Consider the following 24,612-nt stretch of genomic DNA (forward strand, 5'->3'; position numbering starts at 1 on the left):
ATCCAGCCTTGTGTGGTTGCTATAGAAACGAGTTACCTACAGCTGAGCTAACGTTATTCACCGTAGTTCTAAAGGGAACTACTTTTCGAGGGAGATGAACTTAAACAGTATACATTTAATAAGCATGCAATACGAATAAGAAAAATTCTAATTCTTAAAGTATTTGAATTGTTTTATTATGTTGGCCGGCGTGAAGTAGAATAAACGGAATAATCACCTCAAGGCAGGGCAATAAACCGTTTGATATGCCCGGCTCGTGGTAAGCCGTCCACGAGCCGGGCATATCAAACTGTTTATTGCCCGGCCTCTCGGTGATTATTCCTTACTTACTTACTTACTACTTACTTACTTGTGGCTACCAATGTCCTTTTAGATTTAACAAAAACAAACATTTAAAATCAAAACACCTAGTTAAAACTCATCACCATACATACCGTAACAACTCTTTCCCATACCAGCCATCTCTTTTCCATACCAACCAGCCATCTCTTTTCCATACCAACCAGCCATCTCTTTTCCATACCAACCAGCCATCTCTTTTCCATACCAACCAGCCATCTCTTTTCCATACCAACCAGCCATCTCTTTTCCATACCAACCAGCCATCTCTTTTCCATACCAACCAGCCATCTCTTTTCCATACCAACCAGCCATCTCTTTTCCATACCAACCAGCCATCTCTTTTCCATACCAACCAACCATCTCTTTTTCATTCTACTGTAAGCCAAACACATCAACGGTCCACAAATGCAAAATTAGTAGTACCAATAACCACCACTTGACAGGCCACAAACTTCAAAGCAATCAGAATAATAATTTAGAGGCCTATACTGACCATAACATCCAATAACAGTAACCAATAACCTGTTATCAGCTATAATGCCTCGACTCTGAACGGTGAGTAGCGTGATACATCACCAAAAAGCACAGGAGGGATAATTATCAGAGCTGCCCAGTATCTAACTGGAAGTAGAAGTCCCTATCTAGCTACCAACTAGTCTTCGGTGTGCCTTCATGCAATTTGATTGGTAGCAACCCCATCGCGTTCAACACACCCAAAAAAACCAAAAAAAAAACAGTGATAAGCGCTCTACTCCTACACGGGGGTTCACTTAGCTCATATCTAACCCACTTCAATGACGTTTAACAAACAATCCCATGATGCCACTCACCGACCAGCCGTGGATCATAATCGGTAACCAGGTCACCAGAAAGGAAAGAAAAATGCCACCAATCCTTCCCACAAGCTCTCCCTTGCTGCAAGCCGCAAGCCAAACAAATCAATTAGTTAAATCAGTAGTAAAGCAAACAAACAGGCCAACTCAATAACCCATATTAAAACAAAACAAAAGATCAAAACTACCAATTAACCAAATATGCAACCAAGCAAAACAATTAACCAACTACTCAAACACTGCGAGTCTCCCAACAATATCACTCTCAAATTAACTACACCGGCTTTAGTAAGATATGAAAAAAAAACCTTACCAAATCCTTTCCCGGACGAGCCCCAAATTTGTTATGACCACATGGCTCAAGCATGACATAACAAATAGGTAGACACGCAGTGAACAAGTTTCTGTATATTTATTCAAAATTTAAGCCCTAACAAGGAAATTAAGTGTCATTGTATGTGGCAGCTTAACTATGTGTAGTGTGTTATGGACTGGTGTAGTGAGAATGCGCCACAAAGCCAAAATAAAGAAGAAGAGGGTTTGGCAACAGCAGCTGCTGTCAACCAGACAGCGAGACACCGAAAGCCTGGATGTCTTCCTCCTTTTATAGGCCAATCAGGTCAATCAAGTGCACCTGCTGAAAAAGGGGAAGAGCCAAATGGCCCAAGTGGGAAAACAGCGCCATGGTAATGCTGCTATCCATTTTGATGGTAGGCTGGTACGAACGACCAGCTTCAGCGAGAACGTGACGTATTTCCCTTGCTCCAGCCTTCCAGTTTGCTATTTGTGTCCGACGAGTTTAAGAAGAAAACTATTTTGGAAAAAAGAAATAATCCAGTGTATAATGGTTGCCAGCCTTTACAGAAACATTAACATTGCAAGCCTTTTACATTGCAATAATATTTTGCCATTTTCGCCAATTTTTATTTCAACAAGTGCTGTCGTGTTTCTGTCGAGCCACGAGGGGTAGTAGCGGGCTAGTCATCATTAGCAACATAGCCTCTTTGGCAAACCAGCTTGAAAACACAACTTTACATTGAATTTCACGCAAAGCAAGACCTTAAATTGGTGACCGGATTAAAGCAGCAATGAAATCAAGTGTGTAAGAGGATTTAAAATCGACATTACAACCCCCAACGTGGTACAAATACAAAGAAAATACAGCTCGATCCCCATTGACTATGGGCGCAGCCATCTTGTTTGCTAGTTGTACAGATCTGCTCGCTCTACTTTGAAAGCGACGAGATACTACGACCGAAAGGGGGCGTGCCTCAGTGAAATGCCGCAAGAAAGCTGGGAGATTGGCGACTTTACCACTTCGTACATCCAAATGGATAGCAGCATAAGAGTTACCAGGGGGATGTAACAAAGTACTGTAATGTTCTCACTTAATGAACATCCAGCTATCCAATCAGTTAAACATGAAAATTCAAATGACTCAACGTTCTGTGTTGAGTTTTTTTTACTGAAGCTTGTATTTTGCAAAACTGTAACACAAGAATAAAAGGCAATGTTGGCATTACAGCTCAGAAGTATTAAATGTACTAAGCATGAATCTTATATTAAGAAAAAAGAGAACAAAGAATGGAGGCTAGAAGCTAAGCATGAGGTATTAGCATAGCATGTACAAGTTCAGAATAAATGTGTTTGTGGAGTAAACATTTAAGTTCACACTAAAGGCAAGAAATATTGGGTTTTCTACATTAACATACTTCCAACAGAAACATTTACTTACAGACAATGTGTCTAACAGGTATCACCAGAAAGGATAACATGAGATTGTGGAGCTGAGAACCATGGCTTGAATGCCATGTAGACTGACATAATGGCTACTTCCTGTTCTATAGCAGGCTGCACTAGCATCGACCACCACTAGGGAGATTAACAAACAAATCCACACAGTGTCCAAAACACTCCCCGCCTGGGGTTTTAGAAAAGACTCCAGATAACTCGAAAAAAGAAGGACCACCTCAACACAGGTCTAGATTAAACCTCTGGCTTGCCTTTTATCACGCAAAGTTCCACATTCCTTACCGGCCAATGCTGGCTTCGAAGGGCCTTTGTGATGATGGCCATGGGCCAGTCGTTCTTCTTTGCCCAAGTATCCTTGAGGTTAGGAGTATCAGGGGAGAGAGGATGACAGGGGATTCTGAATCAGAAGAAACTGGAGTGAGAGGCCTTGCATTGATAATGGCCATGACGGTTGTCTGGACTTCGTGAGTCATGCGTGACTTCTCTTCGAGAAGCATGCAGTCCAGGATGCAACGGAATATTCAGACCATCCGCTCCCATAGGCCGCCCATATGAGAAGAATGAGGTGGGTTAAATACAGAGGGGTTAAATGTATGCGCCTCCAGATACTACTGGTGGGGTCGTGAGTGGGACCCATCCATTTTATTGAAGGAACTCCGTATCTTGGAGCCTGCTTGCCTCCGTAGCTTGGAGCCTGCTTGCCTCCGTATCCTGGAGCGTGCTTGCCTCCGTAGCCTGGAGTCTGCTCGCCTCCGTATCCTGGAGCCTGCTTGCCTGGAGAGTGTTGGCCTCCGTAGCATGGAGCGTGCTGGCCTCCATAGCCTGGAGCACGCTGGCCTCCGTAGCCTGCTGCTGCTGGCCTCCGTGGCTTGGAGCCTGCTGCTGCTGGCCTCCGTGGTTTGGAGGCTGCTGCTGCTGGCTGTGGTAGCTTGGAGCCTGCTCACCTCAAATGGTTTGTGAACCCCCCCTAGGTAGACCTAGCCGACTTCTACCCATCCAATGTCCAACCTCTGGGCGAATGGAGTGTTGTGAGGCCCATTGATTTGTTTCCTGATTTTATGGACTCTCAGCATGTCCCTGCTGAGCAACAAGGGTATCTCTGCTTGAGGATCTAGAGGTCGTATCTCATTTGCGATCTTCCTCAGGGGGGTCTGATGATGCGCTGCGTCAGGGGTTTAAATGAGCGGTTGTCGGGAATCTGGTTACATTCGAGGAGGGTAAGTAGTGGAAGACTGATCTTCTGGTAAATTGACTCTATGACGTAACCATGGGCCCTTCGTCCGGCTGTCTCTTTGAGTCCTGCGCATGTTTTCAGCTTGTATGGAATCCCATAACCTTGGAAGTTGAAGAACTCTGATGCTCGTCAAGTATAGCATAGACTCTCTTAGATTTGTCACGGTGCCCCTTTGGGTAAACATTGACGAGATATATCGTCGAGCATGCTCTTGCGCTCCCCTGTTGAAAATTGAGTGCACTGAAGTGTATTTAAAATATATATCCAAAGTATATAATTAATTCCAAGTATATATTTTTCAGAAATATACTTTTTAAAAAAAAAATATGTAAATCTAAATGTAAAATATACTTCATGTTAAGTATATTTTAGGTAGACTTTTGGAAAAGTGTACTTCTTCTTAGATCTACTTAAGTATCATGTTAGTGTACTTAAACCATGTCCCTCTCCGAGAATGACTACCTCCGTCGGCCACCCAGCTATTTCCGGTTGAGTCGGCCCACCCACAGGTATGTAAGGTGAGGCAATCTTATTTCTCAGATCTAATAAACAATAACATAAATAATACCCGTACATTATTCCTGATGGTTGGAAAGCTAACAGATCCTCCCTCCAAACTGCCCTCAGAACTGCTCTCAAGCAAGTCATGTGATGAATTTGCCTCCTTTTTTAAAAGCAAAATTGAGAACATCAGATCAAACATTGGTTCTCAATTACAGTCTGCTCATTGTCCAGAACTAGCCATCCTAAGGGATAACAATCCCCTCAATGTCTATCAGAGGTCAGTCTGATAGATATAAATACACTAGAAAAAAACTTAAAAAGCCTCAACTCCTCCACTTGCAGTCTAGACACAATCCCTACAAACTTAAAAAAAAAAATAATAATGATCATCTACTATCGGACAGTGTACTCCAAATTGTGAACTTGTCACTTCAGTCAGGAATTTTCCCTTTATCCCTGAAAATGGCTGTTGTAAAGCCCCTGCTCAAAAAGAAAAGCCTAGACCCATCAGTATTAAATAACTACCGACCCGTATCCAACTTGCCCTTTATTGGGAAACCTATTGGGAAAGTGGTTTTTAATCAGCTAAACGATTTTTTAACAGCAATTTGCTGCATTGATCCGTTTCAGTCAGGCTTCCGGGCCAATCATAGTACTGAAACAGCTCTTATAAAGGTCCTGAATGACATACGTCTCAACTCAGACTCTGGTAAAACTTCAGTGCTTGTATTACTGGACCTCAGTGCAGCCTTTGATACAATTGATCATAGCATACTCCTACGCCAATTAGAACATGGGGTTGGACTTTCAGGCAGAGTAATCAACTGGCTGAAGTCCTATCTGCAGGAGAGAACTTTCTTTGTTGCCCTTGGTAACTACACCTCAGCTCTAGCACCCTTGACGTCAGGTGTCCCACAAGGGTCAATCCTGGAGCCACTTCTTTTTAATCTCTACATGCTCCAACTGGGTCAGATTATAAAGAACACTCATATCACAGCTACGCAGACGACACACAACTTTATTTAGCCCTGTCACCCACTGATAAGGATTCTCTTGGCTCACTATGTGACTGCCTAGACCAAATAAATAGTTGGTTGTCACAAAACTTTTTACAATTGAACAAAGAGAAGACTGAAGTAATTTTATTTGGGAGGAAGGATGGAAAAGACAAAATGGCTACACTTTTTAGGGCAAAGGGGTTTGAAGTTAGGACTAAGGTCAGAAACCTTGAAGTCATAATGGATAACGACCTCAACTTTGACAATCATATGAGAGCTGTAACTAGGACATCTTTTTATCACCTGAAAAATATTGCCAAGCTGAGAGACCTTATGTCCCGACCCAGTCTGACCTGGAAAAGCTTGTCCATGCTTTTATTTCAAGCCGGCTAGACTACTGCAACGGTCTCTTCACAGGACTCCCAAAAAAGACCATTAAACAACTTTGATTAGTTCAAAATGCTGCAGCACGAGTCCTAACAAAGACCAGCAGAAGAGAGCATATCACCCCAATACTGAAGTCCTTGCATTGGCTGCCAGTTTATTTTAGAATACATTTTTGAAGTACTGCTACTGGTTTTTAAAGCATTACATGGGATGGGGCCAACATATATATCTGACATGTTTACATTTTACATCCCCCTCAGGCCTCTCAGGCCACAGAAAAGCCAGGTATTATGCATACCATATACTCGCACCAAACAGGGTGAAGCTGCTTTCAGCTACCATGCAGTCCAGATTTGTAACAAACTCCCTGATCACGTTAAGAATGCTCCAACCATTGCCAATTTTAAAACCCAATTGAAGACCACCCTCTTCTCCATGGCATTTTCCTGTTTTTAATTTATTTTATTCATTCATTTTAACCCCCTTTTTATCTGGTTATTATACTATTGCGATATGCTTTCAACTTTTACTATTACTGTGATATGTTTTATGCGTGTGATATGTTCCTTACTTGTGTACTTATATTTGAGGTAGTGCCTTAGCTGTGTAAAGCACAATGTGTCTACCTGGAGTATGAAATGCGCTATATAAATAAATTGCCTTGCCTTGCCTTAAAATAAATACACCAACGCTAATGTACTTATTAAAGTTTTGTTTCAGTATACATCTTAAAAGTATACTTAACTGATATTTCTTTACGTTTATTTTGAACATATTTCAGATAAAGTGTATTTCTGTCAGGATTTCATCAAGCGCAACTGTAATTTACTTATGATAAGTATGCTTCTGCTGTAATACTTGAAGTATGCTTTCAGCATACATCTTAAAAGTAGACTTAACTGATCTTTTTCGAAAGATTATTTGGAATGTATTTCCGATAAAGTGTATTTCGGTCAGGATGTCATCAAGCGCAACTGTAATATACTAATGATGCTACTCATAGGCGCCGGAACCTATGAGGCTGCGGGGCCAATGGCCATCCCGCCTTTCTTTTTTTTTTGCCTGTATTGAGGCAAAAAAATGTTTGATCATTGTGTTGTTGCTACTTGCAGGGATACAAAAATCCCCAAAAGTAAACATTATTTTCAAGAGGAATTTAAAAATATTTAATGAACAGGCTTTTCATCATGATTTGTCTTTGGTAAATTGGGGGCACATAGGTCTTTTGCCGAATGTTGAGTTAGCTTAGCTTAGACATTCTTTGAGGAACACTTTGTGAAAATTGTGAATAAATATGCCCCCATCGGGAAATTCAGGGTTAAGGGACGAGATAATCCCTGGTTTTCCCCAGAGTTGTCAGATACCATCCATCAACATAATGTGGCATGGGCCAAAGCCAGAAAAAGTGATTTTGCCTCTGACTGGTCTATTTTCAGGCAACTAAGGGGCAAATGCACTTCTCTTATCAAAAAGGCTAAATCTGAATCGTACTTATCTGTCACAACTGAGAACCTTAATAATCCACAGACATTTTGGAAAGTAATTAAATCTATATCTGTAAGTAAAAGTCCTCAGGCTCTTCCGACATTTGTTCTAAAAGACTCGGTCCCAGTCTATGATAGAACTGAGGTTCTAAATTGTTTTTACAATAATTTTTTATCATCTGGTTCTTTGTTTGACCCTACAGGAGCTGCCCCTGTGTCTCCCTGCACAGAAACTCCAAGGTTTTCAGGAGAACCCTTTAATTTCTTACCTTTTACTGTGCAGCAAGTGCATCAAGCCCTCAAAACGTTGTGTAGCAGAAAATCCCCTGGACCTGATTCAATAGAGCCCTACTTTTTAAAAATAGCAGCTGATTTTGTAGCACAGCCTCTTACAATCCTTTTTAATCTCAATCAAAAACAAAGAAATTCCATCTGTTTGGAAGTCAGCTTTTGTTACCCCCTTATTAAAAGGAGGTGATCCAGCAGCTTTAACTAACTACAGGCCAATATCAAATCTGTGTGCCTTGTCAAAAATTCTTGAATCTCTTGTGTGTGATCAGTTAAAAGAGTTTCTAACCTCCAATGATCTTCTCTCAAAACTGCAATCAGGCTTCAGGAAAAAGCACAGTACCATCACTGCAGCTACAAAAGTGATCAATGATATATTAGTTGCTCTTGATAAGAAGCAGCACTGTGCTTCACTTTTTATTGATCTGTCAAAGGCTTTTGACACTGTGGACCATGCTGTTTTAAAGCATAGGCTTCTTTGTGTAGGTTTGTCAAATCATGTAGTTTCCTGGTTCACAGATTATTTGAGTGACAGGACTCAGTGTATTAAATAGGAATTTGTGAGTGTCCACAAGGGGGTGCCACAGGGTTCAATATTAGGACCCCTCTTGTTCATTTTGTACATTAATGATTTGGAAAAGAAATTATGCAGATTACACAATTATTTACTGTTTTGGATCAACTCCTGCTAGAGCTGTTGAATCTCTGCAGAAAGCTTTTGATGCAGTCCAGCACACACTCCTGCAACTAAAACTAGTCCTCAACACTGAAACTAAACAAATGTTGTTTTCAAACTCTAAGAAAGTACCTCAAACTGTCCCCACAGTGTCCACTCTTGAGGGAAATGTCATAGAGGTGGTTCATATGTATAAATATCTTGGTGTCTTGATTGATGACTCCCTTTTCCTTCAAACCCCACATTGACAATCTTGTGAAGAAATTGAAACTTAGGCTTCTTCTTCAGGAAAAAATTTTGTTTCTCTTTTCAGGTGAAAAAGCGGCTTATCCCTGCAACGATTTTATCCAGTTTAGATTATTGAGATTTGATTTATATGAATGCGTCAGCTAAATGTCTATGTAAGATTGATGCTGTTTACCATGCTTCTCTGAGGTTTATTACTAACTGTGGAGCCCTGACCCATCACTTTGAATTGTATTCTCGAGTGGGTTGGCCCTCTTTGTCCAACAGGAGGCTGGGACACTGGTGCACTTTTATTTATAAGGCCATGCTTGAGCTACTGCCCTTCTATATTTGTAATTTAATCACACAGAAAAGTGTTGCTTCTTACAGTCTGCGTTCAAACAATCAGATGCTTCTGTCAGTTCCATTTGCCCACACTGAATCAGGAAAAAGGGCATTCGTCCACTCTGCTCCCACCACATGGAACTGGCTGCAAAAAGATTTAAAATTAACCGAAACGATTTCTTTGAACGCTTTTAAATCTAAGCTGAGAGCATTTCAGACCACCTCTTTTACTTGTAGATATTTTTTATAAATTTTAATTTACTTGTAACTGTTTTTATTATTTTAATTGATAACAGCTTTTTATCATTTTTATTTCTGTCAATATGTTGTGAGTTGTTACTGCCTCTTGGCCAGGACTCCCTCGAAAAATAAGTTTATAATCTCAATGGGACTTAAAATAAAAAAAATTGATGAACTATTTTGTTTCTTAGTAATGTTTTGGCCGAATATTGTTACTATACAAACGAACAGAGCTTCGTCGTCCCGCAACCTTATATTGATTGAGTTTAAAACGTTCTCAAAGAATCAGCCAATGAGAGTACAACAGCAGGTAGCAATCGCGTTGCCATGGCCCATGGGTAAACCAATGATATGGCACCACCACACAAGTAAACTAACGATCACTGTAGGCTTCAATATCATTCAAGCACTTTTTTTTCTTTCTTTTTTTCTACATCACAATTGCATGCTTTAATAAAGTATGGTTTTACCTACCACTACGAGTCTCGTTTTGTCTAGTAAGGAATTCGCACAATGGCGCTGCTGCTGCTTGCTTATGGCTGGTTCAGACTACACGATTTCAGCCCGATTTTGCCCCGATTCGTTCGTCGCAGACAAATTTGCAAGTCATACATGAAAAAGTCGGCGACGAGACATGGTCTTGTAATGTGACATGCTTGCGATCTGCAATTTTTTAGTCTGCGATGTTCGAAAATCCCACGACGAAAGTTTGGCATGCCAGAAATTTGGGGAAATTGCATGACGTATCCATTGTTGACATGGAGGGAATCCCGCAAACAGCTGGACCTCACGGGCAGTGTTTACTAACTAGTAAAGAACTAACTGGTAAAGTAAAGACTAGTAGAGATGCGCGGTTTGTGGTCATCCACGCAGACACCGTGGATAATCCACGGGTTGGGTGGATTGCGTGAAAAAAAGTAATACTTGGAGGAGGAATTGCGGGCGGGTCGCGGTTCAAATAAATAAATAATAAGTAGGTTAACATATTGACTAGACAAACGGCAAACTGACAAATGATATTTTTCTATAATCTTCCTGCTTCTGAAATCTCTGCCCAGTGCTCTTCCGCTGGTTTTCCATAAGCATTCCACTGTGCGATCATCCCTGCTGCAAATGCCCTCACACGTTGTTGAAATCATATGCTGGAAAGGCACGGCGCCAGGATTCCAGTTGTGGATGGGCCAGACCAATTGTGGGTGGTCCTTTCATTAAAAACGTTACCAAATCCTTCTTTAACCTAATACAAATGACTGACTAATATACTGTTATATTATCTGTGCATGATAGCTTGATGCTCTTTAAATATTTTGTTGCATTTTAAAAAGTTTCGATGCATAGGACGGACCTATCTGCGATCGCATCTTAGGCCTTTTTACAATGCCAAGCCGTTTCGGTCGCGGCGTGGTACGAAGGAACGTTCCTCTGCGTCTTTCTTGTAGATCGCACCATCTTTCAACGTCTTTTGTTAAATGCGACTTCATCGCCTTCTCTCCCATGATGGTCAGGTGCTTGTGGATTTCACCGTCTCTCCAGTTAGAACTGCTCATGTTGAAATCCCTGCGTTATTGTTTATGTTGTAGAGACAACGCAGCAACCCCTCTACCCAAGCCCTTTAATGCAAATCGGATCAAGCATCAATATCAACAAAGATTGCTGCATTGCAAAAATAAAGCGTGTCAGAATATCCTTCTTTTTTTTTCAAGAAAAGTTTTGGGTGGGCCTGTTGAACAGTGGATGGTCCTAGGTCCATCAGGCCCACAGATTACGCCGTGCCTGATGCTTTATTCTTTCTATGTGGCTTTTAGTTAATGATCGGGCTATAATAAGACCACGTTGGCTATGTTTGCTGACAACAGGGGATATTCCATAGTGGTTGGACATTTTAGCGATCCGACAGGCTTTTTGTAGGGACGCTGAACACGTAACTCAAAATTGGGATGACATTACAGCTCATCCGCGCATCTCTACTAACTAGACTTCACTGCACTACGCAGAGGGCCGCCATCATAATGCCTAGTATAGGAACTTGCTATCCATTGTTATTTACACTTTGTTGCTGCGTTGATGCTGCGTGAAGTACTGCATTAAACACGACCAAAGTTTCTGCAGTCAAATCCAAAAGCCATTTATATTGATGATTGCGATGATGATGAGGATTATAATGATGATGAGGACAATGACGAAGGTTATTATGAGGATTCAGTGTTTACTTTGCGGTGACGAAACATTATATGGATCACAACGGTGCTGCAGCGCGCCGCTTCCTATTGGTGCTAGGGGCGGCAATTGACGCACGTGAAATGCGCACCGGCGCTTGTGTGGCCGGCTTTAGGCTGATGAGGTGTCACGTGCTGTTCGACATATGCATGCGCATTTAGCACCCCCCCCACCACTGAAATCATTCCGGTGCCACTGATGCTACTACTGTAATACTGTCACAAGATTTGGAGGGAGATTCGTTCCGCCTTGCTCTGCTCTGCTGACCGCAACCGCAACCGCCTTCAAGGACCTACCCCTCAAGGCGGTATCCAGAAAACTCACCACCTGTTATTTGGGCCCTTTTCTGATTGACTCCATCATCAACCCTACAGTAGTGAAACTAAAGTTGCCTTCCCATATGAAGGTTCATCCTACATTCCATGTTTCTCAGTTGAAGCCTGTTTCCACCAGCCCTCTGTCGCCCCTGGTTGCAGCTCCTCCACCACCCCGCATCATCGATGACCACCCAGCCTACACTGTCCGGCAGCTGCTGGACGTGCGCCGACGATGCCAGGGGCCTCAACGAATAGTAACTGACTTCATTACGCGACGGCGGGTATTGCCAACCTCTAGCATCTCTAGTGTGCAACTACAATTTTCCGAAGATTGACTACAACAAGCGCTCTTTGATCCATGCGTTCTTTTCGTATTGATTTCAATCCGGTTATGCCAACAGTGAGAATCACTTAGGTCGGACTTGGCCAACGGGAATAGGCCACTTGAATTCGAATTCACATGTGAAAAAAAGAGGCTAAACTTATGTTGAAACTAACTGCCCCCAGTAGTCTTTCTTAAATGTGAAGTTGGCATTTTCTTTTCTTATGGTGTATTTTATGTGCATACTAAACAGCAATAAATGAATTCATTTATATTCAAATAATTATGTTTCTGGAATTGGTATCCATTATCATCAATTGTATCTTCTTCTCTTCTATTCTTCTATTCGTCTCTCATGCGTCTTCGCGTGGAGTCGGTAAACTTCGTCATGGCATGTTGCTTTAAATATTGCCTGCCGCCGTAAAGGATTATGAGATACCACTATCTCCTTTCCTTTCGCAAAGGAATCTCAGGAGTAAACTATGCAAAAGGAGGGTTAAAGGAAGCATCGAGGCTCCTTTCCTAAGCATTTTTATAATTCAAACCACCTTTCCTCCAAGCACTTCCGGTTCATCTCGATAGGAAAGGAAATTTCCTACGCAAAAAAGAGAATCCGTAGAGGCCCCAGGGTTACCAGGGGCCTCTACAAATTCCCTTTTTTGCAGAGGAAATGTCCTTTCCTAACGAGATGATCCGGAAGTGCTTGGACGAAGTTTATCGACTCTACGCGAAGACGCATGAGAGATGCGTTAAAGCAGATAAGAGAAGAAAATAAAATTGATAATAATGGATACCAATTCCAGAAACATATTATTTTAATCTAAATTAATTCATTTATTGCTGGTTATTAAGCACACAATATACATCGTAAGGAAATAACATAATCAACATAAGTTTAGCCTATTTTTTTTCACATGTGAATTGGAATTCAAGTGGCATAAAATATTCTCGTTGCCCAAGTCCGACCTAAGTGATTCTCACTGTTGCGATAACCTGATTGAAATCAATGCGAGAAAAACGCATGGATCAAAGAGCGCTTGTTGTAGTCAATCTTCGGAAGATTCTAGTTTCACACTGGAGACGCTAGAGATCTTACCCCTTCAAAACAAGGGGGAGGGGTAAGGGGAAGGGGCAAGGGTTAGAAATGGGATTGGGCCCAAATGTTAGGAGATTTGACTATTCGTAGAGGCCCCAGTACTTGGTGGACTGGGAGGGTTATGGCCCTGAGGAGCATAGCTGGCGGCCCTGCAGCAACATCTTTGATGCATCCCTGGTCCGAGATTTCCATGAGGAGCACCCTGATAGACCTGGTGGGTCGCCCTTCAATGCATATGAAATATTATCTCAATTAAATCTAAAAACCTTAAATGGTTTAAAATAGTAAGCTTGAAACATGTATAAAGTATGATTTCCATCAACTTAAATAACAATTTAAACACCCCTGGAATGTGTTCAAGGTGCAGTAAATATGCCAAATTGAGCGAAATAATAGCACATTTGAAATGTAGTCATTTTACATTTAAAATATACTCCGACAACATATCAACCACCACTAGGGGCATTAACAAACAAAACCACATAGTGTCCAGAAGAGTCCAGTAACGGGTCGGGTACCTGCGGAAAAGTTGCTAAAGTGGGTGGAGATTTTGACGTAAAAAAAGAAAAAAAGAGTAGGCTACGATGGATGAAGTGAAGGTAAAGTTGGCTATAGCCTACGTGCTCCAATAGTGTGAGATACAAATAAAGCACATTCGAGAGAGGGAAAAAAAACGTTATTTTTAGTTTGTTTCACCAAAAATAATTTACCATTTTATACAGACAATCTTTGGATTGGATCAGACAGTAAGAATGAAATAAATAAATACATAAATAAAATACACACACTCATTGAAACAGAGTCCCCCCCCCCCCTGTACTGAGCACACTGCTGTGTTAAAGCACCATACCTCTGTGAAATCCTCCAATGTGTTCATCATTTTATGGTAACTAAAGTCCACCTTTGATGGCCTCTACCAGTACCCTCAGCATTTCTGTCAGACCAATGCCTGCCTCCCCCTCTACCTGGTTCTTCCTGCTTTTATAAATCGCCACCATTGCTTAACCGAAAATTCAACAGACACCATTTCTTGGAATTTTTCTTATCCTAGCCAGCACCAACAATAACAGCAGCCCCCGACCAAACCCCTCTACACATTAAAAACACAATTTTTAAAATGTGGAATAAAACTCTGAGTCTTTGACATTCCAGGTAGCAATGATCCATGATTTCAGGTTGGTTAGAGAAAGGACAAGTCTCAGTCTTTGTATAAAGCCACCACACAGTATTTATAAATAGTTTCTCCAGAAAGCAGTTGTAAATCCAAAACAGATTTTGGCCAGGCCCTGCCACGTCCACCACCTGCCTCAGCCTGACCACCCCTGTGGAGCGTAGGCGCTGGGTGAGGCCAGGGCTGCTGCCGTCCTATATGTCCAGCCAGGCCCCGCACACCAGGGGCTCCTTCAAGAGCCACAAAAGAGATGGTGCGGGCCCCAGTCTGTCCCATTTAAAAAGCGATAAAAAGGAGGCAAGTTACACACACGATAAAAAACACAATTCAATAAAAGCAAAGACTCATCTAAAACGAGGCCTGCTATCCTCCTTAAAATTATGCCTGTTACCTGCCTCCAGACGATATCATCATGGCACGAGAGGTAATGCTGGACAAACTGCAGCCTAAAAGCTGCTGACCTGCTGCCCAAGTGTACTAACCCCTGCCCCCCCTCTTCTTTTGGTAGGTACAGTACACTCTGGGGAACCCAATGCAATTCATCCCGGAAAAAGTTTAAAAGGACTGTTTGAAATTTTGGCAGCAGCCCAGCAGGGGGTTCCAGCCACTTGAGCCTGTGTCACAGGGTGGACGGTACCAAGTTGTTAATTATGAGGACTCTTCCTCTGTATGACATGTGGGGAAGCAGCCACCTCCACTTTGCTAGCTTCCCCTCCACTCTAGTACACCCTCCCAGTTCTTCTTTTCAGTCTGTTCATCCCCCAGATGAACTCCCAGATATCTGAAACCTCCCCTCTTCCAGGTCAGCCCCTCAGGCAGCTGGGGCAGACCAGCAGCCCACCTCCCAACTGCCAGCGCCTCGCTCTTTGCCCAATTCACCTTGGCAGCTCAGATTTTTCCAAAGTTTTCAACAATTTGACTCAGTTTTCTAATATCTTCTCGATTTTTTATAAAAATGATGACGTTGTCTGCGTATGCTGATGAAATAAAATCGGTACTAATGTCAGGCAAAAACAGGCCATCAATAATAACACGGACACTGTCCAACATACCTGACATGGCGCAGCCTTGTCTAATAACTCTTTGTACATTAAAAGGTTTGCATAGATCACCATTAATCTTCAACACACTCTCAATGTTCTCGTACAGGACTTTTATCTTTGCTATCAGACCCGGGCTGAGGCCGTACCTTTGTAAGACTTTCCAAAGGTAGCGGTGCTCAACCCGATCAAAAGCTTTTTCCTGGTCTAAAGAAACCAGACCAGCATCTAAGCCCAATGAACATGAGACTTCCAAAATATCCCTAATAAGTGACACATTGTCAACTATGGACCTGCCGGGCACACAGTAAGTCTGAGTCCGGTGGATGAGCTGTTCCATCACCTTCTTCAGCCGGTTGGCCAGGGCTTTGGACAGCAGCTTGTAATCGGAGCACAGCAGTGAGACGGTCGCCATCTCCTGCAGGTCTCCCTTCATAGGCAGCAGCGTCAGCACTGCCCTCCTGCAGCTCTGGGGGAGAGAGAGGTCTTCAAAACTTACGGAGAACACCCCCAGCATGTCGTCTTTCAGCTCAGCCCAGAAAGCTCTGTAAAACTCTGAGGGCAGACCATCGATGCCGGGGGCCTTACCACCCTGCACACTCTGCTGGGCAGCAAACCCCTCTGCCTCAGTCAGGGGCCCCTCCAGCTCCCTGTTGGTTTCTTCTGACACTGTGGGCAGGTCCTGACAGAATGAGTTGAAGGCAGCATCGTCCTCTTGATAGTCACTGCTGTAGAGCTGCACATAAAAATCCACCGCTCTGCTCCTGATGCCTGCAGTGTGTGTCAGCCCCTGTCCAACCATTGGCCGCAGCGCGTGAATCTGTCTGCTCTGGCCGTTCTTCTGCTCCAGGCTGAAGAAAAACTTGGAGGGAGAATCCATCAGAGCAGCGCTGTGGAAACGTGAGCGGACTAGTGCCCCCTGCGCTCTGGCGTTCAGCAGGTCTGTTTTTAGATTTGAGCAGTGGCGCCGGCATGATTTCAGTGGTGGGGGGGCCAAATGCGCATGCATGTGTCGAACAGTGCGTGACACCTCATCATCCTAAAGCCGGCCACACACCGCGCCGATGCGCCGCGGTGCGAATTTCACTCGCGTCAATTGCCCTAGCACCAACAGGAAGCGGCGCGCTGCAGCACCGTTGTGATCCAAATAATGGGTCGTCACCGCATAGTAAACACTGAATCATCATAATAACTTTCTTCATTGTCATCATCGTCATCATAATCCTCATCATCATCGCAATCATTATTATAGATGGCTTTTGGATTTGACTGTAGAAACTTTGGTCGTGTTTAATGCAGTGCTTCACGCAGCGTGAACGCAGCAACAGCAAGTGTTAATAACAATGGATCCCGAGTTCCTATACTAGGCATTATGATGGCGGTCCTCTGCCTAGTGTAGTGAAGTCTAGTTAGTATAGATCCGCGGATGAGCTGTAATGTCATCCCGATTTTGAGTTGCGTGTTCCGCGTCCCGACAAAAAGCCTGTTGGCTCGCTAAAATGTCCAACCACTATGAAGTGTCCCCTGTTGTCAGCGAACATAGCCAACATGGTCTTATTATAGCCCGATCATTAACTAAAAGCCACATAGAAAGAATAAAGCATCCAGCATATGATTTAAACAAAGTGTGAGGGCATATGCAGGATGATCGCACAGTGGAAAATCAGCTGACGAGCGCTGGGCGGAGATTTCAGAAGCAGGGAGATTATAGAAAAATATAATTAGTCAGTTTGCCGTTTGTCTATTCAATATGTTAACCTACTTATTTATTTATTTATTTCAACTGCGGCCCGCCTTCAATTCCTCCAAGTATTACTTTTTTCAAGCCCACCCAACCCGTGGATTATCCACGGTGTCCGCGGATATGACCGCCAACCGCGCATCTCTACTAGTCTTTACTTTACTAGTTCGTTCTTTACTAGTTAGTAAACACGGCCCGTGTGCTCCAGCAGTTCGCGGGATTCCCTCCATGTCAACAATGGAGACGAAAAAAGTGTAGATCGCAAGCATGTCACATTACAAGACCTCGTCTCGTCGCCGACTTTTCAAAATCGTGTACCACTCGCAAATTTGTCTGCGACAAACGAATCGGGGCAAAATCGGGCTGAAAGCATGTAGTCTGAACCAGGGGTGATTCTAGGTTCTGACTTTTGGGGGGCTGAACCCCAGGAAGCCACAGGGGTCTATGAAGTAAATAAAGTCCTGTCCACATTTTTTTTATTCCATGACCTTTATATCTATCTTAATTACTATGCTGTTGTATGTCTAAGCCAATAGCTGGCAGGGTCAGCTAAAAAATGCAGTTCAATGTCGTAGAGGGTTCGCCTTTTAAGGCTATCGCTATTGGGTTATCCCTAGGCGTGAGCTGTAGCACTGAAAATTTTGTAATCCCCGCCCACCAGCAGCGTGGGCCTCAATTACGTCCGCGTGCCTCAACGACGTCCGCATTACGCAGATATAGTCGGGCGCCAGCGGACGTTCTGCTCCCATTTTCTTCAGGACGATCCTGTAGCATACTGAAGTAAATAAATAGATATTATGGACTCAACGGCGGACGGCATCTACAAGACATGTAACGCAGGTTACATCTTGCCGTATGGCGGCCATGAGGTGTGCGAGGGCTGCCTTGGGCATGAACATGCCGTCTTGGCGCTCTCGCCGCCCTGCCTGTGTCGGCATTATGCTGCGCTGCCCAAACAGCGCGGAACCGACACTGCCGCCGCAATTGCTGAACGGGCCGACGGATTTACTGTCCCGCTCGACGATGCCCACTCTCTCATTGTGAGCTCGGAGTCAGACGACTCCGACCGCGACGAGGAGGGGGCTCTCCCCCGGCTTCCCCTCTCCGAACAGAGAGGCCCGGGGCAGCAGCATTGCCCGTCTCTGCCGCCACCTCACTTCCAGTGGTTGAAGCTTTGGTGGCAGAGCGACTGGGCATTATCGCCAGGGCAGCCGCAAACCTTGGCCTTGCGGTGCCCATGCCTCAGGACCCCCAACGCCCGGACCAGCTCCGTGGCTGGGGGCTCGAGGCCGCGACACGCCCCGCCCGTCTCGACCCGATCTGGCCGATGTTTCCCGCCATCAGCCCGTACTTTAGTGGGGCTGCGGCGGAGTCCGGGAGGCTCGGTGCCCCGGTGAAAACATTTATCCAGGTCACGAAGACGGAGGGTCTGACAGACCGGGGTTACAGGGCGGTACTGCCGCTGGATCCCGCTCTGTGTGCTGTCTTTGGAGTGAAGCCGGGGCTCAGCGACCGCTGCCCCACTCCCAAAGACCAGCAGACGGCCAAGCTTACAGACAGAGCGCATCGGTGTATGATGCAGCAAGAGGCAGTTATGAATAACATTGCCCTGCTGGCGCATAACATCTCCACCACGGCGGTTGACCCTCATCGTTTGGCCGAACAGGCAGTCGACGTGGTGAAAACTAGGGATCGACCGATACAGATTTTTTAGGGCCGATACGATACCGATATTTTTTCATCAGCCTTAGCCGATACGCTGATACCGATATTTAGAGCCGATATTTAGAGCCGATACTGCTTTTGCTCCCTCAATCATAAAAATGACACAGTCTCAATTTAAAAAAAGGAACATTTATTGAACTTCAATATAAAAAACAATATTTAACAAATAGTAAAAACAGGTGAGGTAGAACAAGTAAGAAGAAGTAGATGAACAATATTTAACAAATATTAAAAAAAGGTGAGGTAGAACAAGTACAAAAAAAAAAAACGGCGAAAAAAAACGGCGAAAAAATATCGGCGAAAATCAGCCGCGTATCGGCCGATACGATACACGAAAAAACGTGAATATCGCGCATCTCTACTAGTCTTTACTTTACTAGTTCGTTCTCCAGCAGTTTGCGGGATTCCCTCCATGTCAACAATGGAGACGAAAAAAGTGTAGATCGCAAGCATGTCACATTACAAGACCTCGTCTCATCGCCGACTTTTCAAAATCGTGTACCACTTGCAAATTTCTCTGCCACGAACGAATCGGGGCAAAATCGGGCTGAAATCGTGTAGTCTGAATTTTTTTTTATTTATTTTTCTTTGCCTGTATTGATGAACTTTTTCGTTTCGAACCAGGCAGCCGCCCCGGGCGGCTGCCTGGTTCGCCCGTGCCTAAAACCGCCACTGCTTATGCCGGTGTAAGTACCATATCGGCTCGGCTTCCAGATCGGCTCGGGGTCCGTCGTCTGCTGATTACGTCACACAATATCATTGGCTGTACACTTGTATGGGCGTATACATTGTGATTGGCTGTACGTCGGACAGTTGTGATTGGCTGTTTTGTGCTGTAGCTCTGGCTGTAGTCATAGCAACCACGTAACTAGATACTGTACGTCGGAGAGTTTTGTTTCCCGGAGATGGCAGCAGCTATGGAGAGCTTTTATGCAGAAATTAAGCATTTCCTAGAAACTAGTGTTTACCACACCTTAACCAACACTAGCTCGAAACCAGAGAGCAGAAAGGCAGTGATTCGGAAAGCATCAATAAGATACACAATAAAAGGTAAGTCACACAGTGTGAATTAACTTTACTTAACTTTACCTTCCAACAGTACTTCAAAATAAATGTAGCATGTAAGATAAAACAAAAGTATTATCATACTACCGGGTACTAAAAGCCATCCTAAATAAGTAGGTTTTAGCCTAGATTTGAACGTCATAGAAAATATTGTCTGTTGCATCTTGTCTGAGGTGTCTTATCATAGCCCTCTTTCTTTACTTTTTTCCTTCCAAGTACTATTAGTAATATTAGCTGTTCAATTCAATCCATATTTGAAACATTTCAAGGCCTTTTGGACTTTCTGGTGCTGCTTTTAGTCATAATATAACCTACCCAGTTATTATACATACATAAACACTAGGGGTTTAACGTAATTGGCGAACGATCCAACTGCATCGATGCAACGCCCAAACATCGATGCATATTGCTGTATTACACGCTTTTATTATTATATATCTCCTTTCGCGGGTGTTTGTGAAACTATTTCTGCGAAAAGCGGCAAGCCACTCATCCGTTCACCGGTTAAACGAGGCAACAGCGAGCACATGTGTGAGCGCAGGTGAGTAGGCCTATGTCTAGTTTCGTTGTGTTGCCAGATTGGGCATATGTCCCGTTTTTCCAGCCTAACGTGATTAAATGTAGCCAAATCGGGCTGAAAATGTGCCCAATCTGGCAACACGGACGGCTTATTTTAACAGCCAAGATGATTCCGAGGGATGTTTTGGTTTTTAGAAGAAAACTATCCACACAGATAGGTTGGGAATGGTCTATGTTCAAAATTAAAGATCATTACAGGCTCTTTAATTTAAGCCATAAAAAACCTTTTGCACTTAAATACAATTATGTGGCACTTTATTATTTGTATAAAAAATGTATTGTTTTTGTTTTAAATATCCGGTAGAGCAAAGAAATAAAATGATGAAATTATAATAAAGTTGATGTGAATGTAAGAAGTTGTGTTAAATGGGCATATGATATCGTCTCATATCGATCGCATGCCCCTGAATCGAAATCGTATCGCGGCAGACATCTGCGACATTTGATATCTGCGAATATCGTATCGTTGTCCAATGAATCGATATAATATCATATCGTGATGAAACCAGAGATTCACCCCCAAAAAACACTGAATGAATGTTGTATTTTCCTGCTGCATCAGACGAGCAGTTGTATTAGCTTCCAGGGAAAACCTCGCTTGGTGGTGTGTAACCAGGAGCAAGTCTGTAATGCCTTAAAGGAGTGCCATGACAATCTTGGCAATGGGGGTCATCCAGGGAGACGCCGAACAACAGAAAAAGTATTGGCGTCCGACCATTGGAAAACACTGAGGGAGGATGTAAATAAATGGGTGAGTGTTATTAGTACTGAAGGAAATGTTAATTAATTTGATGGAACGGTTCCAGATTGATGGGTAAGACAACTTTAAATGTAACTTCCTACACAACATTAGTTATACATTAGTTAACCTTTTTTTTCTGTCAGTGTCACTCGAAAGCCACGGACAGAGGTTTGCATACTGGAAATCCTCAAAGAGGTGGTGCTCCAGGAAGGAGATAATGTCTACCTGACATTGGCTCTGGTGTGTACCACATTCAGAGACATTGTGTCCACCAATTATTTGAGAAGACGGGCACATTTTCAGTGGCTTGACAGTAAGTTATTTAATAGCAGTGGTATACAATACTTAAGTACTGTGGTGTTTTGAATATCTCTATGGAAATGTGCTCTTTTGACTCACAATTGTGTTACACATTTGTTGCTACATGGAGTAGGTTTTCTGCAACGTACAAAAAAGCTTTCTGCACCATGTACACCATTGACACCTGCCTTGGATGTGGACGACTATATAAAAACTGCACACCAGGTATACATCTTATACAGTACTTGATAGTGTTGGTATCTGTGTGATTACACACAGTATCATAACTATGCATTGATCATATCTGTAGAGGTCACTTGTCAGTATGTTCTTTTTCCTTCCTTTTTGTTTTACAGGATATGTTGGGACAGGAAAAAGGAGAGCGCTAGAAGCAATCTATTCTGAAGCTGAAGATCCGGGATACGGCAATCGATTCTGCAGCCAATTGCAATAGGTAAACATAAGTTTAACACAAACACAAATCCTAGACTAAATTATGTCACTGAAATGTATGTAGAAACTAATTGAGTGATTACTTATTTAAGGACCCTGAAGATACAGTGCCGTCAAAAGTATTCAAACCTTACAATAAAAAAAACTACATTTCCCTCAGTGATCTCCACTCTGTGCCCTGTAATGACAATAATTTCATTAATTTGTTTTATTATACTGTTTTTTTTTTTCAGTGTAAAACCTCAAAAACCACATCTTTGCTTGTTGCAGATGTCCCTCTTGCCTGTCCTCCAGCCCCTGCACGTCGAGAGGAGCAGACACCCGTTTGTGCCCAGAGGACATTACTCACATGTTAGACTTTTGAGAATACTTTGCAAAATCTCATGACACTGTTATTGTTGTAAATATATATATAGTTATATGTCCTTAAGATGTTTGTGTTAATGTTTGTGTTGTTGTTTCTGCATACAAGGTTGACCTGTACTCAGTTCGTTTCGATTGAATATGCATGTTAAGTATTACCTTAGTTTGTTTCACTAGTCACTTTTGTTGTACATAGTAACTTTCAATTGTTACCTTTTTTCCACATTTGTATATAGTCACTGTTAGTACCTGGAAGCCGTAGGAGTGAGCTGCCTTTTCTTTTGACTTGTTTTCTCAGGTTTTTTCATAGTTTAGGATGTTAGTTTTAGTGATGGTCTTTTTTATTATTTACTTTGACATAGGGTTTAGGTAGCTTGAACTTCCCTTTAAAATCTAGTTTGTTTTGTTTAATTATTTTGGCCTTGGTTCACTCCGAAGAGAAGCTTCATTTTCTGTTTGGTGTATTGTTTGTGTGCTAAGCAGCAATAAACTGCTTGTCATTTTGACTACGCGTGTGTGGACTCCTATTTATGTTAGGCAAATAATGTACATAAACATGAGAAGCATTTGGGTTTTTCTGTTGGATATGTGTATATATGCACAAATACACACACACAGATGAGTGAAAAATAGCTTAAAAGTATAGATACTGTATATAAGTAAGGGATAATGTATAGAACGCCGGTCATTATCGAGAAAATAAGCCCAGACAGGGCGAACAGGACACCGACGCGCAGCGAAGGTGTCTTGCTTCGCCATGAAGGGGCTTATTTTTCGATAATGACCGGCGAAGTTCTATACATTATCCCGCTTATTACACGGCTACTTCCCAAAACGAAACAATTTATTTACAATGTATTTGTTACCAGCATCATAGTGTTGATCAGCAGAGAAATTGTCTGCCCAAGACGTTGACGTCGTCGCTTAGCAACCGACAGCGCTTGGGTTGATACATCAAGTTCAAGTGTTTTTATTTGTCACATACAATAAATTGAAGTGAAATGTTATATCCCGCTTATTACATTGACAAGTTACCGGACTTCGTGCGGAGTGATACCAAAGGCAAAAAGTCATTTTATTTACCTTGACAGCGGTCATTATTCATCCGTTGCCAATGAATTATCAAAAAATAATTGACCGCCGGAAGTTGTGAAGTGCCCATGCAAGTGAACGGAACGTTGAAAAGACCCGTGTAATAAGATAAGATAATCTTATTTTAAGTATATATATATATATATATATATATATTTCATATATATGTCATATATATATTTATTATACGTTATATATTATATTATATCTATAAATAGTCTAACAGTCTAAGTAAATGAGACAAATACACACTCTGAGATAACAGAAAATTGCGAAATGGTGTCTGTCTATCTATCGTGAAAGTAGAATGCAATTTAGTTTGTCCCAGTTGGGTTGCTGTGGATAGCGTATTGTGTGACGTAATCAGCAGACGACGGACCCCGAGCCGATCTGGAAGTCGAGCTGATGTGGTACCTACACCTGTAACCAAACCTAGTCGGGAGCAGCTTTTCAGCTTAGTCTAGCCGGAGATCGGCTACTTCAATCGGCGTGCGCAGCTTCCTAGCCCCTCCTCCGACAATGGCGTCACAATTTTTGGGTGTTCTCGTGGACCACGGCGCACTTATCGTACAGGCGTCTCTCCGGAGACAGAGGGTTTTTCGGGACAGAACCGATCCCTTGGCATTGTCTGACGATATTCTTTATGAGAGATACAGATTCTCATCAGAGGGTATTCGTTATTTGATCGTCCTTGTTGGACCGTATGTAGGCAATGCTACACAAATAAGCTGTGCACTTACTGTTGCGCAGTGTGTCTGTGTTTCAAGTTCGAAGGTGGCCCCGCACGTTCAACGTACATTAACCTATAGTCAAGTGCCGTGTTGTCCATTATCCCTTATATAACCGCTATGTAGGCCTAGGTATTTTTTTTTCTACAAATTCATATTATAGCTGTGAGAATTGTTAAAAAAAAATCACCTCCATAGTCGCCCTGGAGTCACAGGGCGACAGAGTCTCCTGCAAGAATCAGGGAAACCTAGACATTCTTTCCAAAAATTAAACATTTAAAAGAATACGTGATACTTTGCTTTGATAGTTATATACCTCTGATTGGAGATTGATTGTCGGCGGCTCCTCCAAA

At 42.8% G+C, this 24,612-nt stretch overlaps 2 long non-coding RNA genes across 2 annotated transcripts in view; one reads left to right on the forward strand and one right to left on the reverse strand.

Moving 5' to 3' along the window:
- Positions 1 to 7,050: 7,050 nt before the first annotated feature.
- The window catches only part of LOC132467238 (uncharacterized), a 163,607-nt gene continuing 146,045 nt past the window's right edge, over positions 7,051 to 24,612 (reverse strand). Inside the window, exon 3 of the long non-coding RNA XR_009527979.1 lies at positions 7,051 to 7,063. This is a non-coding gene — a long non-coding RNA (uncharacterized LOC132467238). The remainder of the gene's footprint in view (positions 7,064 to 24,612) is intronic.
- Positions 21,739 to 22,894, forward strand: LOC132467899 (uncharacterized). Its single transcript, XR_009528110.1, has 3 exons — positions 21,739 to 21,848; positions 21,980 to 22,077; positions 22,347 to 22,894. It is a non-coding gene; the product is annotated as an uncharacterized LOC132467899 (long non-coding RNA).

The sequence above is a fragment of the Gadus macrocephalus genome, chromosome 11 (assembly GCF_031168955.1).
Source record: "Gadus macrocephalus chromosome 11, ASM3116895v1".
Classification (NCBI taxonomy): Eukaryota; Metazoa; Chordata; class Actinopteri; order Gadiformes; family Gadidae; genus Gadus; species Gadus macrocephalus.